Source organism: Cataglyphis hispanica, chromosome 5 (assembly GCF_021464435.1).
Source record: "Cataglyphis hispanica isolate Lineage 1 chromosome 5, ULB_Chis1_1.0, whole genome shotgun sequence".
NCBI lineage: Eukaryota > Metazoa > Arthropoda > Insecta > Hymenoptera > Formicidae > Cataglyphis > Cataglyphis hispanica.
This window is the reverse complement of record NC_065958.1, coordinates 3,875,379-3,893,010: the sequence shown is the minus strand read 5'-3', so window position 1 is coordinate 3,893,010 and position 17,632 is coordinate 3,875,379. Positions and strand designations below refer to the sequence as shown.

General features: G+C 36.0%; 1 protein-coding gene across 3 annotated transcripts in view; it reads right to left on the bottom strand.

Annotated features, from left to right (window-relative positions):
- The window catches only part of LOC126849658 (puratrophin-1-like), a 261,721-nt gene that overhangs the window by 25,881 nt on the left and 218,208 nt on the right, over window positions 1-17,632 (bottom strand). The window lies entirely within an intron of this gene.

Sequence of the window (17,632 nt, the reverse complement as noted above, 5' to 3'; positions counted from 1 at the left end):
TATTGCGAATTCTAATGGCAAGTCAAAATCATTTCATTGATCGTGCGCAATTATTTCAGCAACACACATAGCTTTAAATAGTATATACAATAGCACAGTATATTAATTGTGTAGTTTTAAATAGGATAACAACAACTGGAAAAGAATACGTGCTTCAATGCTTCATTCCGCGGATGGCACGCGCGGCAAATAATACGAGTGTCAACGCGTAACTAAATAAATAAATTTTTATTTCGTAACTTTGATAAGCGAACGTGTCTTTTTTCACGTGCAGCGCGTAAAATGGCAAACAAACATCATGACGTGCGAAAACCAAGAAAGTTCGAATGTTATATAATCCTACACGATTCTGCGAAATATGAACATTATATTTTTAGATCGGGACAATATGGTCTCTGAAAAACAGCTCACCATCTCGTGACGTCATGCATAATTTTATAAAACTGAAGAACTTGTTTCTGTTAATCGTATGCGGATTATATGATATAATGTGTAATAAGAAAGAAATAAAACAAGCATATACTATCGATGCACTATAATGTAATGTTACTACATTATTAATATACTACATTATAATTTTGTTTCAATTAATTTTATAACTCAATGTATTTATTTTATATACGATTGACGAATAAAACCGAGATCTATCGCTATATCATGTTATATACAGTTATGTAAATATATACGAAAATTATTATCTATGATAATCAAGATAAAATTCTGAAATATTAGAGATGTATAATAATTCGACGTAAACGAGTCAGTAAAATATCGATTAAGATAGCAATCATCATAATATTTAGAAAATAATTACGATATTCTTGGTAGCAAAAGCAAACATAATTCCAAAGAATTATTTTCATTTCAGATAAAAGAACGACAAACAAGAAAATAGTTGTTGGCATCGTAACTTTACTGCGTCGTATATCTGATGCGTGAAAATTTCAATAAAGTATACACGGTGACAGGAGAACGCACACATATCTTTCCATAACATTATTTTACAAATGCGGGCACTATCGGGATACGCTTTTAATGCCTCGCGCTTACCGACTATACGCGAGTGACGTTTCGCAATGCAGACCTTATTAGCAACATTAACGTACTCGTCGGCGATAAGAGACGCATGCCAATGTAGATAACAGACTTAAGGCCAGTCGTTTTAAACCGCTGATCGGCCATCCGGCGTATTTACGAGCCCGCGATTCACCCACGCGTAGATTCAAGTACATGTATCCCGCAAAGCAGAATTATTATGTCAAGTCAAAATCGAAAACGTGCATATGATCGCGTATGCGGAAGACATGTCAGCCACACCAGATAAATTCTAAAAAGCATGACACTCGCCTCGACATAAGACCCGGTGTGCGTGAGAGACGATTCGTTATCTCCGACATGCATTTTTTGATACCAAGGAATGTCAAAAATCACCCGCGAAAGCTGAAATAACGTTTTGCCACTTAGAATGCGAAATATATTGGTGCAAACAAATGTATTCTCAAATCGATATTGTTCGCTTAATTTCTGTATGAAGACCTTCAAAAAAAAAAAAAAAAAAAAATAATTACGACTTATTTACCGGGTCGTCTAACACGATAACTATAATTGATCATTGCAATAAACACATCTTACGGAATAATTTATATTTAACCATGATTTGTGTTGATTAAAAAAGAATTATATTTTTTTTATAATTGATAAATCGCCATAAAACAAGTAGATTCGTTGAAACAAGTTTGCTCCCCATTAAAATTAAATTAATGCCTGCTAATATCGAGGTCTGATAATTACGCATTAAACTAACGGAACAGAAGCATCTACGATCGAGCGGGACGACACGCGAGAGAATTAAAATATGTAAGAGGTTAATGGATGCGCAATCGCGAACATTTCGCAACACGCGCAACCCATACTCATCCCTTCCCATGCAGAAATTCAAGTGCACATCCTGAGCCGGTTGCTAGCAGAGCACGTTCATGTCAAGCGCAAGACGAACGCTCGCTCACGTCAAGTCAGTCGCGCCAGGTAAGTTCTCCCTCGCTCACTCAGATCGAGGTGCTCGCCAACGCAAATACCCGAAGGAGCTTTGCGCAACAGACGAGATCGATCCCCATCTAAATACCATCTCGGCCGTGTGAGTGTAATCTTAAAGGGGAACGCAGATCGTGATTCGCGAGCGATTCGCGCGAGAGAGAACGAGCGATGCGCATCTTTTCGCTACCAAGTTGCGCGATATATCGCCGTTTATTCGCACGTGGAAAATGCACTTTCTGAATAACGCATCTCTATGTATCTCAGAAACGATTCGCTGGAAATAATGCGTCTCGACTTGCCCATCCATTCCAACCAGCCAGAGAAATAGATTCAAAACGCACAAGCACAACAAGACAGTGTTGCATTTTCTTAAATCATCTGAGAAGCAAGAGATGCAACTTGGGTTATTCAAACACGCGGTAAAAAGCATTCTCTCGTGTTCCCAATGGAACACGTTCGATGGCGGAAGCCCAGCACTTCGACGACAATATTTCATCGTGAGACAAATCGCACCGTCGCGAACGTTTATCTTGTAAAATATGTCGTTATTTCTTTTTCATCCAAAACCGGCAAGCCAATTATCTGCGAGCTATTCGCAGCGGATTATTAATAATCACGAACCGTCCGGTAAGACGAGTTCCAAGTACTCATACACATTGATCATAACTCGCTAATAATTAACAACTGTTACACAGATCGCGAAAAAATGACGTATCAAATTATTGATAACGATGACGTTAATTGTAGAGAATTTTTTACTACTTTGTAAGAGTTTCAAATTTTAAAATCTTTGAGAAACCTTATTCAATTATTTAATATCAAAATAATTAAAAATATATGTAAGAAAATATTTTAAATTCAATTAAACTTGTATTAAAAACAATGTTTCGATTCATCTACGATAAAGAAAATAGTAATAATAAGGAAATATTATTTACATATACTTATATATGTATATTATTTACATATTTGTTTATCAATTTGCAAAAAGTGCGAAAATTATAGCCTTTGTGAAAAAGCTCATTAATGAAATTCTTAACAGCCTGACTCGGATGTCTTAAAAATTCCACTCACTTTTAATCTGGGTACCGAGGCTGATCTGCCGTTGATTCTTCTGCGTCTCAAGATTCTTGCCCGTTCGCGATCCCTCCGAGTGCACCTGACATCTTGTCGGGGTACCAGGCCGGTTTGAGGGGCGTCCTCGAGGGATCGCACTCCGAGCAGGACGCAGCCTTCATCCTCGCAAACGCCCGCCACGGAGCTACCGCAGTTCCGCATTCCATCCGCACCCGCGTCGCTCGTTATCGTGCACTGCGACAGGTCCTCGATGGACCTCGAGGACGTTCTCGCGCCGGGCCAATGCCTCTTCCGCTCGATTACAAAGGACGAGGCTCGTCTGCGCCGCGCGAGATCAATCTGCGGCGTGACGACACGCCTAACGATCAATTGCTCCGTCTTCGTCACGAATTCCTGCGATCTGCTCGACCGCGATTCTGTTCTGAAATGATACTTGGCCGTCTGAATCCCATCAATGACGTCGCGACTCGATGAAGATGTGCTCCGTTCTAAGGACGGGTTCTCGAAACGAATCTGTTCTTCAATATTACTGATGCTTCTCGCTGAATCATTTTGATTCTCGCGCGATCGCTCTTCGATTCTCGAGGAATCGCTCGTGGGGATCTGCTCGTCGGTTTCTGGCGCGGAAGCGGTTCTCCTCAAAGCACGTTCTCGAGCCTCTATCTTGGAGGACACCTGAATCGATCGCGTCAACGTATCGCGATACTGCGGATTTACCACTGTCTTGTGTCCATCCTCCTCCACTGTACTCTCGCAATTGACAATCTCGTCCAACGCTTTCCACGTCGTCCTGTCAATATCTCGAGTCAGGATAAAACTCGCGCTCCTTCTCTTAAACGCGTGAACGTCATAAAGCCTCCTCGAGGAACCCTTCCAGGATTGATTTTTGCGGAATTCCCGCGGTTTCTCGGGAGACTCGGATACACCGTTCTTTTTGAGGACGGCCGGCGGCGTGATGTGCTTATCGACCTCCAGCGTCGTCGCACAGTCGTCGCTCCCGCGACGCTCCGAATCGTCGTTACCGTCGTCGACTCGTCGTTTCTCGGATCGCGACGACGTCTCGCATGCTCCATCGACGTCGACGCACTGACGTACGGAGATCAGACGGCAACCGCCGCCGTCGTCCCCACTATCTTCCTCGCTGATATACATCCGAAATAACTAGGCGTCGCGCGTCATCGTCGCGACATTTTATCGCGAAACTGGACGCATCAACTTCCTTCTTTTAAAAAAATTGCCGACTCTTCGGGATCTCTCATATTACACCTCCTTTACCCCGGATAGGTGGATGGCGATCTCGTAATCTGCCGAAATATTGTATATTTGCATGGAGTTTCGCGGAAAATTTGCAAAGATCACAGATTCGAGGAACGAAATTGAAATCTCTTTGCTACGTCCGTGATAAATATTATTTATGACGGGCTTTTGGGAAATTTCTTATACCGTGTTTTTCCTTGGTCTCAGTTTAAAGCTTCAAACGTCAGCGGTGGACATTGCCATATGCTCAGCCTATTAATTAACGTCTCGCTGAGACGTCTCGTTTCTCGGCCGTAAGTTTGAACGATCTTCTTTATAATTAATCGGGAGAAAAGCATACCTTTTAATATCATTTCTGTTATAATGTAACAGGCTGTCTCTTTGCATAAATAATGTACGGAATTAAAAATTCAAATCTTCAGAATAAGGTCGTATATAAATTGCAATTTGTTGCTTTCCCAAAAGTAATTAGCGACCATCTCTTTTATTTTTTTCAGGATATATAATACGATATATGCTTTTCTCTCTCTCTCCATATCTGTTTCACTTTTACCGTTAATATCTCGATCAAAGAGTGCAAAAGATTGTTAATAAAAAAATAGTATAATTAGAAAGAATCAGATTACAATTATTTACAATTAGTTTCTTTTAAAACGAAAATTTTGCAACATTCTTGAGTCTTGGAATATAATGACATTCGGAATCTCGCCCGTTCGCGGATACGTCCGTCAGAAATGACAATCGTTTTTACATTCGATGTAAATTCCAATTGGAATTCGTCGAATTATATACGCAAAAAAGAAGTACTTGCTAGGTACTTTCAAACGTAAATTAAAGATAATATCTCTTTACAATTAGCAGATAAGTATGCAACAGCATTGAAATTTTTCACATTAAAATAAAGACCTTGACGATTTTTTTTTTTTAGAACAGCTTTCTCTAGAATAAAAAATCAAAAATTTGTGTTACAAATGCGTGTTATGCCTCAATACGTGGCTTTTGCACATTTTACGTGGCAAATATTTCGCTTAACATATCTTGTCGAAGATAATCAGATTTAATGAAGGAAAACAATATTTGACAGTCCAATATAATTACAGCCGGAATTCTAAATTCAGGGAGAAAGCTCCTGCGCGTAAAGCAATTTGGCGGTGAGTATCAGCACGCTCGATCGATCTTCAAGAGTAAAGTATGCAAGCGCGATATCAAGGGAGACAGTCACGCGTAATTGTATTACCGTAATTAGTGCTCGTTAGATCCCTCGCGACGTCATCTATCATAACGTTGACATTCCGCCGTAGGTAGTGCAAAATCACTATTACTCTATTAAAATATGGCTTACAAATAAAACTCTAGTTGTGAAGCAAATCGAGTAAAATGAAAGATAAAAAGATCGATGAAATTCCAAAGGAAAGGAAGAAATGCAAATCTTACGCGATACAATTTTTACAAATAAGATTTGCACACATTAACACTGTCATCCATTTGATTGTCGCACTCACACAAGAGTCTCCGCCGAATAAAACATTTTACATATTAATTACAACATTGCTTTTTTTATCGTGTTCTTGTATTCAAGGTTCATCCAATCTCGATTGAATCGAGAGACGAAAATGTCTTCGAGATTTAAAAGTCCATCTGCACGCCTTATCGCAATTTTTTCCGCACCGTTGAGAAATTTTCTATTTTTTTTTTTTCAATTTTTATCTTGATCAATCACCAATAAATAATAAACAGGAGGTGGCAGGGGGTGGCGCACCCCTGGTTTAGCGTAGCTCAGACACGCGCGAGCGGAAAAAGAGACGCACAGGCGTCGAGCGCCGTTGGCCTACTGCGCCGGCACCTAATCCCATAGAGCCGGCACGGCGCGATACAGCACGCCGTGTGCATAGTGCGCGAGCGCGTGTACATGCACACATACAAATACCATCATCGTTACGCGAACGAACGTACGTATACACGCAAATACGCGACAACCACCAACATACACGCTAACACACTTTCATTCCATTCCATTCCATTCGAGCCGCGTACCTCACGTCTAAACTCTCACCGGTGTTCGGATCTCTCGCCACGCCACGCCACGCCACGCCACGCCACGCCACGCCACGCTGCGTTGGTTTCATGTCTCTTTCATGGTATGTGCACGCGTGCATTATATGTTTGTGTGTATGTGTGTGTGTACATTGACGCTTCGTCGCTGCCGACGTCAGGATCCAATCGGGGACCGATTGCCAGCACTCTTGCGGCCTGGAATGCCTTTTCCTTTCGGAAACCAGCTCGGATCACGGACCGGTTACGACCGCGATACTATACACGCACGGCAGAGAATTATTGGGAATTATCGAAAATTGATACTAGAACGGGAAAAGGGTCCAAAAGGGGCATCCCCGGAGGTACGAATAATACGGAGGAGTTCATGCGAAAGTATCGCTCGTTTAGACTGCGTTCTTAGGAAATGCATTAGAAATCGCATAAAAAAACAGACTTCTTCTTCTTCTTTAGACTTCGATTTTTATTGAGTTTTTCGAAAAATTCTAGATACTCTTTTTTTCTGATTAATATTTGCTATAGATAGAAATTTAAAAAAAAAAATTAAAATATCATTTTAAAATATTTTCATTGTCTTATAACATTTTACTGATCTTAGAAACAAATTGGTCAAACTTTAAAGAATATTAATTATATTAATTAAATTCTATGCTAATGCAAAAAAAAATATCAATACAATGTCTTTGTCCCCCCTGCTCCCTTCTTATATAAATCACATTAATATACTTGAGAAATGAATTCAATTATATCTATTTTCTATCTGTTGTTTTAATTAGATAAGTATGTTTTAAAATTATATAAAATTCAAATTATATAGCCCAGTGTTTTTATAGTTACGATGTGTCTTTTTCACATAATCAAGAGATCCCAATATTATCTCGAAGAAAGTGTCTTGCATGGTTCGTTAATAAAGGTAGTACGCTTTTGTGAAAACATCGGATAAAGGCCTTGGGAGATATAATTTTCCATTCGTGGGTGTTTGCATTCGGTGTAAAGTTTCACTTTATGGTACATATTGGCAGTCATTATTTTCTTTTTGTTTAATTTTTTTCTTGGTTAACAACAACATCGAAGGGAGAAGATGTCATACAATTTATCGAGTTCAATAAATATCTCTTTTAGTCCATTTTCTTTAGAAAAATTTATTCGCAATGATATCTTCCTCGCATGATATCAAATATAATAATAATAATAATAATAAAATTTACTCGCAATGGAAAAGAAAATCACAAGACAATCAATTTTCAGGATATTTATATCTGTATCATATTCCAAGAGACATACTCGATGCGAAAGGTGTTTTATGATCGTATATAGTTACGTTCGCGCAATTTTTGTCCCTATATTAGTTATTTTGTTCCTGACGTTAAGTATCTCTACAAAAACTCACACATAACTCACTATACATTCTCGAATAATAAATAAATGTAATAACAATGATAAAGTTGCAAGTTATTGCAAATTCAATCAATATCTTCCTCTAATAAAAAGAAATCGAATTAAAAGTTGAGCCAATCATTTTCAAGTTTTTAATCATCAAAGACGCATTTTTTTAGAAAAAAATTTTCAAAATTTTGGAATATGACGCGTGAAGATCACTTCCATTTTAATTTTTGAAAAGCATTTACAATTAGAGATTATCAAGTCATGAACGATTTATCAGGTACCACTAACTTGATATCATACAAAAAATGCGCATTTTCAATATTTTCATATATGCCTGTGATAAAAGGCATATATCCACATAAGAACTTGTACATATATGCACTCTTCAAATAGAGAGCCGCAGCGAATGCTCGCACGTGCCGCGTGCGCAGATCCGTTTACGCACGTGCTGAGGGGATTTTATTAATTGTTCGGCGTAGACCGCCCATTCGCTTTGACACGTGATCCCACGATATTCTACCCTAAGATCATATATGTCATCATTAATTATAGCACGCGCAAACATATCGACCAGTCCGTTTGGATAACAAGCTCGTGAGAAAAATTCGCCTTATACTGAATTATCGTAAATTCCACGGTAATAATAATCGTTCTTAATTAACGTGCTCATTATCTGCTTCGTTAAAATATAAAATATGAAAATAATTGGAAGCTTTGATGAGAGTAACTAAATATTTCGCCACGAATTTCGTTTTAATAAAATCATTAAAAATTTATTAACTTACTAAAATTAACTTTCTTAAATTAGTTTAAATATATATGTGTATATTATGTCTATCATCTTGATAACTTTAATAAATTTCGATTAAAAATACAATAAGTTTAAATAATTGTAACTAAGAATTATATTATACGTATATACGGATTACAATGATATTAAATATATTATTCTTCCTTCTATATATTAATGATGTAAAAATTAAATAGCGGTTACAAAAAATCTCATAATTATATAAAAAATCTGATCAGAAGATAATAAGCGTATTCGTTTGCGAGTTGATGGACGATCATATGTTCAGAGAAATTATTATGCTTTCATATAGTCGTGCAACAACTCATCCGCAAAATGTAATAAGTCTAACATGATTAATTAATTTAAACTTTGCGTTGCGCCGTAAATTCTGATTTGGCCACCCGATAAATACAGAAATTTGTACGCAGAATTGTTTAAAATTATGATAATTAATTGCTTTGCATTTTCGCGTGCAATGGATGAATGGATGCTAAGATCATCTGAATTAATCTGTTGTTGAGCGCATTTTTCTTCGCGGATATCTGATCCTAGTATATGAAACTCAGTTCGTTAATTTTCTCTCACACTATCTGACGAAAAAAACAGGAGATCCAAACTGCTGTTTCGTCCTTGAATCGATCACGTTGATGGGCGCGATACGATGCAACGGAAACGAAAGTCTTCTTGGTATTTCAATGTCAGAGCTTATGGATTATCGTGTGATACCTGATGCGGCAGTAAAAAAGAAACGTATCCGCATTAATCGAGAATTATCATCAAAACCATTTCACGTACTCCGATACATATAACTGTGTACGGTGGCATATACCTGCGACATATTGGTTTTCGCGTATTAACGGAACGTTTTGTGAACGTGCGTTTAGCATGACCATCGATATATGTAAGCTTTCGTCGATTTTTCATGGAATCCACATATTTCTTATAACAGTAAAAAAATATTTTAAAATCCCCAACAAAAATTTAGAATTTGATATATCAAATCTAAAAAATCAATATGTGTAAAAAGAATTTATAAATAAAATAAAATGAGAAAAATCTAGAATTAATATGCTTCACAATCTACGTAGAATACGAAACATAGCGAAATAGGATAAGCTTCATATATACGTACTTTTAGGATCATTTTTATATAAAAGATGTTCCAAAAAAAGCGTGGATAATTATACAAGAAACTAATTGTTTATCTTTTCGTATATGTTTACGCTCGTTATGTTCATTTTTATTTTAGAGGGACGATCAACACTCAGCGTAGAAAAACATTACAGAGTGTCGCACGGTGTGTTAATAGTTCCTTTTTGCTAAAACAACGCAATCCCGCATTCCTCGTTCGAGCTAATGAGGCGTTCGAGTACAATTCTCTCGGTGGCACACAGGCCGGATTATACGAGCCGCTTTCATCGCAACTATGCAGCATTGTGTGCATGCGTAAACATATGTTACGCAGATGCCGCATTATTTCTTCGAGCTAATAAACTCGTGTCATCGGCTACATCGACCTCGACGCCCTTGAGCGAATCCATAAACGCTCAGCGTTCTCATTATGATATTGCGTGTATGCAACTACGAATGCAAATGTAGTCTACATCACATTCTCAGATCACCTCGATTACTAACATCGATCATATCGATAATCATTGCTTTCTATGCACTGATTATAGTGATTGACAGTTGATCTTGATTATCTTAGCATTAAGAAAGGCCTGCGTAAGAAGGGTTTCAATGCGAAACGAATCAACCATCTATATGTAAATAAAATCAAGTTTTCCAATTTAAAAGTGATGTTTAAAGATTAAATGGAACTTTAAAACAGTATTTATTTTTTATTATAATAAAATGCATAAAATCAAAAAATAATAATAGACAAAAAAAATCTCGCCTCTTTAACATTAATATACTTTTTCATAATGTGTTTCTTAATGTGTTTTTTTTTACCGTTAATTTCTTTATACTGCTTGCTAATAATCAAGTAATAATGTAGAAAAAAATAAATGACAGAAAGAACATAAGATATGGAAAAAATTATGTAAGCTCGTAAGACATAATGTAAGAACTATGTATATCGGACAAGGGATCGGTTCGAGAATCCGGCTTATGACAATTCATGAATAATAACGTCGCGTAAAGAGGAACTCGAGTACAGTTATATTTTCCACTCATTTCTACGCGATACAGGTAGTATTCGTTCGAGCATATATGCACGTATGTAGTCACCCACTTTGTTTTTCATGAAGAACACGTATTTAACGTGGCCGAGACCGACCAGTTCGAGAGTCCCAAACTAGTTAATAGAGTAGAACCTCGGGTTATATCGTAAAAAAAATATCGAGTTATACGATAAAATCTGTAATTTATTGATTCCGCGGTGAACGAAACAACTTGTCAAAGTCTAAAAACGAATCATTCTTTCGGTTGTGCTTAATAAATATTTCAAGACTGAAAAATTACAAATTAACAAAAGTAAATCATTTAAAAATACATGTATGGAATGATGAATTTCTGATTTCCGCAATTCCACAGTTACAGTTACTTCAAAATAATACATTTTTGTGATTTCATAACAATTATCTAATGACACGTTTTTAACTTATATATTATTAAATTTAAACGTACATTCTTTATTTACCATTTCATAACGGTGCATGACGAAATTCCGCGATATCACTCATTTGTCCCGCGTATGCTTCAACTTTAAAAATAAGCGTAAGAAATTAGTATAAGCTATATATAGCCATCATCACAGTCGATTGCTGATTCATGCCAACAAATCTACGTACAAAAAGGTGAATCTCCTGAAACTATGTCGAATTATATTGTTAGATTAATACATATTATATATATATATATTATAAATACATGGAATGTTCGCATATGCTTGTGCGATAACCGCGTGCGGGTTCATGTTCATTCCTCCATTCACTTTAAAGCGCAATAGAGATAGAGAGAATGCAATACGCATAGCTGATTGTGCGCGTAGGTGCAATAAAATAAAAAAAGGTAATAAGACGCAGTGTACTTTGAGAGATATGTGGGTTAATCGATGATTCCAAGTGGAGCGAAACCCATCTCGAGAGGTGAGACGTTTCGAAATGTATTATACTTATGACGACCTTCGCCGGATGTCATCTCGTGTTTCATCTCCCTTTCTCTACTGTTTGGCACTGAGCTGCGTGTGTGACGTGCGTGAGAAACGCGTCTTGTATATGCGGAATGATATTTCAAACACGGGCTCTTCCGGACTGCCATCGCCTTGGGCTAAATGGGCCCACAGACACTTGACGCCAGCATTTTAGAACACCGGTTATTCTCGCAGTTACTTTCTAATGTTTAGCTCTCCAAAACAAACTTGTTTGGTTAAAATATTATGTAATTTTTGTTAAAAATATTATCATATATTTTATTAGCCATTTCAAGAAACGTAATGTACATGTATATCTTCTTTGGTTTGTTGTTTAGTAGAAGTTTAATAAATTTGATTGACAAATAAAAAGATTAATCTTATTTAATCTACTTAATAAAAACTGTTCCGGTGTGTGAATTAAAAAAGTTCATCTCTCTTTTCTTTTTAGATATTTTGGATAAACAATATCTATTTTTTTAAAAGATAATTTGCTTTTTATAAATCAATAATTAATGGAAAAGCGTCTACTATGTTGCTAATATATGATAAACGCGAATAACTCTCGCGAGAAGTCAATTGTACGACCGTAAAATTTTATTGACACATTATCGGTCGATTTGCCATTGTCTCCAGTTAATGCGTTATTAAATTTCAGCACGTACATAATTGTGGACCTTCATTATAATTATTCGCATAATCATGTATGGTAAGACCATTTGTTAAACATGAGCGCAAATTTTACTCGGTAGAAGTTTCATAATATATTGTGAAGCTGTAATGAATCGAAATCACGATAGATTCCTGTTACGGTAAAGATAAATAACTAATGCTTTTAGAAATAAGTATGATTTCTCATAGATCCGGAAACAACGATAGCGTAATTTATGTGTAAAGTGTAATTTCGCGTATAATTCGTTGCAAGGCCTCTCGAATTTTGTTTATTAAGTTTATCGCGACCCATTATGTTAACACTAAGAAGGCGCGGCATTTTATGGTTTCTTCTTCTAAACATGAATCGCATATATTACATAACGTAACTTGTGCGTATTGTATTATGCGTCATGAGAAAAAGTAACGTAAGTGACATTGAGTCGCCATTTTTACGGACACGCGAATAATTTAATGATCTTCCAGTAAGGCCGTGCGAACTATATTATAATTGCGTAAGATTTTGAGAACCGTTGGAGAAAATGCTATTTTCGCATGATATTGCGACGCAACTAGCGCAGAACAAATTTGGTTAAACATGAAAATTCTAAATAAGTCATGTAAAAAAACTGCGCAAAAATATCGCTTACGCGGATGGTTGTTGCATCGATTACTGATACATATATTGTCCGTAATTTGCAGTGAAAAAAAATTATGTAATCCTTATGTATGCGAACTATTTCGTCATTCTTTTCGCGGCAAAAAATATATTTGCGATAGTTTATCGTTTTATTTAAAAATCAGTTGCAATTTTATGAGCAAATTTACATTTTTACATCACGCAATTTTTATGGTGAAAGCTGAAAATGTTGCCAATCAGCTTGCAATCATTTCTGCAACGTAGCAAATCGAATAAAGGACGGGGACTATCGAGCAACAGATGTTGCATTCAAACGAGGTGGACCATCTTCCTTTTATTCGCGATAAATCTATCATGCATTAAGTGGGTGTTACGCGTAGGGACGAATGCGATTATTAGGCGATTACGCACTTTCACACTGATGGGCAGTTCCGCGCGATAAGCAAAATCATAAAGGACACAATAAAAATTTGGGGACTATGTAATAAAGTTGAAGACTATAGAAAAAGCACCCATGTGCCTCTATAAATGCTACTTAGTGCCCAATAAACACACTCGATTAAATTCATTGATACCGGACGATCGTAAGTAATTGAATCGAGCTAGAAAGATGTTCCTTTATATTTTTATTTTATAAATACAGAGGTTATAAAATAAAATTATCAAAATTATTATATAATAAAATTATTAAAAATGATTTAAAATATTAGGAATTCTTAAAAATTTTAAATTATCATATTTTGTGTGAAAACTATAATAAATTCTGCCACACAATTACTCAATAAAGAATTAATATTTCGATATTAATTCTTTTTACAATTAAACTTGTTTGGTAATTCCTGTTTCCAAAGCATTAATTTGAGATATAACTTTTAAACTTATCAAAATACTTAACTATCTGATACTATGTAGTTTTGATTTAATTTCGATTGGGGAATAAGAATTAAATAGTAATTGTGATTCTTCTTGTTTTTGAAAATATTTAAGTATTGTGAAAAGGATGTTTCGACTATGCGATACATCAGATATCGGACAGCATCGTCGCCTTGATCATCGCGTGACTACCGATTATGATAGAAAGTTGCATCCCGGTTAGAAGAATACAGCAAACTAACAACCATAACCGCCTTGTGCCGATTTGCGCTTTTGCAATCAGATTTTAAAACTGATTTGCCGATCGTGATTCGTGACACGATCCCCGATGATATCAAAGAGCACTTTGACCGGATGTAATATTGTAACCGTTCGGCGAATAGCTCTCATGTACAGATATTAACGCAATTATTATATCTCGAGATATATATTTAAGAAAGATTCGCACCAACATCATTGTCGAAGTATTATAGCATTGTTGATCGATTTTAGAAAAAAAAATATTTATCAAATGTAGTATTTTGGTAAATTCATAAATTAGAGAATCAATCTGTGACATTAGATTGAAAATTGCATTTTATTTATAAAAATAAATTATTAATAATTATATTAATTATAATAATAAAAATGAAATATTTTTTAAATATCCGTTTTTTTATTAGTGTCTCAAAATTCTATTATATAACTTCCAATCTAATTTAGCATTTATGTTTGTTATATATACATTTATACTATTGATCGGAGGAAGAGGAAGAAGATAACCTTGTTATTATCTAAATATATAATAATGCTTTTTAGTTTTTAATTATTTCTTTGATTTAGATTCAAGATTATTTTTTAGCTCAATTATTTTTTTTCAATCTGTAAGTTAAAGTAATCAATCAAATTTATTGGCAAAGTGTATTATGAATTAGAGATGTTATTTTTCTTTATATTGAATTATTTCAATCGCAGAATTTTTGCCATCTTCAAAATCTAATCAGTCAATCAAACTTCATCAAATTCCGCGGAGTACGTTAAACATGTTCAACAACAATCGCCCGTTATCGTACTTTGATTCATGAAGTAAAGATAGCGGTTTCTAAATATACGATAGAACTTCTTTTTGAGCTTCAAAATCGACTGATTTAACGAGTTGCGATCGTCGCAGTTATAGATGGCAACATAATGCTTCACTTTTATTCTTGACACGACTTCTTCTTTTCCGTTTGGTGTGCCATGTAATTGGGTTACGAGAACGACCGTATACGTTGTTACGAGCTTACCTTGACAATACCTTGACTAATTCTTCGACATTACTCTGTCCCATTGTATTTCGTCACAGCTTTAACAACGTTTGTACTTTGATCGCTGTTCGACGAGCTATTTCTCGACACTTATCTCACTCAAAGTTTACAAAGACTTTTACTCGTCTTATCAAAGACTACAATGCGCGTATTATCTATTGTCATGAATATTTGCACGCGATATTCGCTAGAAAAAAATCGAGACAGATTTGAAATAACTGCGAACTAGTCCGACCTTAAATCCATAATGCGTAATGTAAGATAAATTAGTTCCGATTACTATCTTAAGTCTATCTACACTGCAACGATATCGCGTCTCTTTGAAATAGTTGGACGAGCATAATTTTCATCACTATTAACGGCGGCTTCAATTGATCACTCTTCGTTGAACAAGTTCGTCGTGTAATTACTCGATGCTCCATATACCGTTTGCTCATCATACAGGATCGAGAAACGCGGATCGTTCCAATAATAAATCGCCAATAATTTCGTTCCAGTTCCGTCAAGATGACCCAAATAATATGCTTTTCGACCATCGCGGCAATAATCGGTGACAATTATGACAGCGTGTATGCAATGGGGGTCATTAGGCCGCGAAAGAGCTAAAAAGAAAATAAAAAAAGCAAGAGGAAAATGGGAGGGCGAAGATACGAGGGATAAGTACGTTTTTGTATAATGACCCAACGCGCGCTCGAGCATCCTATATGAAACGGATAATTGAAGTGGGTGCAACGTGATTAATTAATGTCCTGCACAATCGATCGTTGGACAGGCCGAGCCGGCCTTTTATATTTCGCATGATCGTTCGTTTCGCATCGCCGTGAAACTGATTAATTAAGTAACAACTGTCGACGTTGGATCATCGAACCTTTATTGTGCCCTGAAACTGTCTGTGCAGACATAGCCGCCGAGAGAAAGTTTAGTCTTTCGCAAGGAGGAAAAATATACTCGCGGAAGGCGGATTTTGTTCGCAATAAATTTTCCACGATGTGATATCGGTCGAGGACCAACATGTTATTATCGCGCCAAATTGTGACTCGTCGCGTAACGCTCCGTAACGTAACGTTTAATACGTCTTCGTTCCCCTTTAATTGCTACGCCAAATTTCACATAATCGCGTGTAATTAACCAAACGAAAATGTATAACTGGTCTGGTCACACAGTTTTTATTTTATTACAGTTTTTTTTTCACGATCCTTTGAATATTATTCGAGTTTACTTGCAATATAACTGTGTGAATACGGATATACTGTGTAACTAATAATTATTGTCGACAAATTAAACACATACTTTCACTTTGTTATTTCTATGGAAATAAAACCGCAGTTATGAAGAAATTAAAGAAATTAAAGTAAGTACTTTTCGCGCAAATAATTAATATATAAGAAAAAAGAATTTGCGACAAATTAATTAGAATTTAATGATTCCGGTTAATGGAAAATTGAGAATTGTTCAGGAAAAATCAGGAAGTAACTTTGAGAAAGTTTCGAGAAATCACGAGAAAATCACAAAGTTTGCGGGTCAAGAGCAGAACAAGTTCCATCGATATTCGTTATCAAACGGAAGCAAGTGCTCGCAGGCATCAATCTTTGTCGCGCTATCAATTGATAAGAAAAGACATCGGTATTCACTTATAATAATGGAGATTCAAGTTTCACTCGCTGCAAGAGTGTTAGTCAATTCTCCATTATTCTTTAGCTGATAGTAGGTATATACGATTCTAAAAGCGGAACTTATTCGAGAAGACGGCCCCTGTGTCCGTAAATTAATGGCCGCGATCGGATCGGGCCATTACACGGTGCCGGACAGATTCTAATTAACTAGGTGGCGGGTGTCAGGAGGAAAATAATTGCCGCTATTTACGGCGCACCTAAGGTTCTTCTCCAACAATTCTAATTCACGCGCCACGCATGGTAAGAGTCGTCAACGACTATGTCGGTTTGTGAAACACTCGAAGAAAACCTCAGCAGGCAGCGCCACGCTTTTAGTCGATTAACTTACCGATCAGGCAATCAAATGCATAAAATGATTAAATGACAATCATTGCTAATCTCAAATAATTTTCTGCGGGATTAAAAAAATTATTTCAGTATGAAAATATGATGTGAAGAAATGATATAGATTTGAATGTTACGTATAAAAAATCTGTTATCGACCGTAGAAAGATCAGGCTGTAGTTAGATAGCTAGGTATCTAACCACAGACTAAGCAGGTAGATAGGTAGGTAGATAATACAGTGATCTGTTGCATGGTTATCATAGTTATCAGAGCATTGCGATGATTATTTACAATAGATATGAAAAAAAAAAAAAAACGTATGTGGTTTAATTTCTCTCAGTATTAATTTTAAAAATGTCAAAAAATATCTTTTTATCTCAAAGAAAATAACAACGAATAAACGAATTAATAATAAATTATTATTTTATTATAACTTACTTTATTATAAT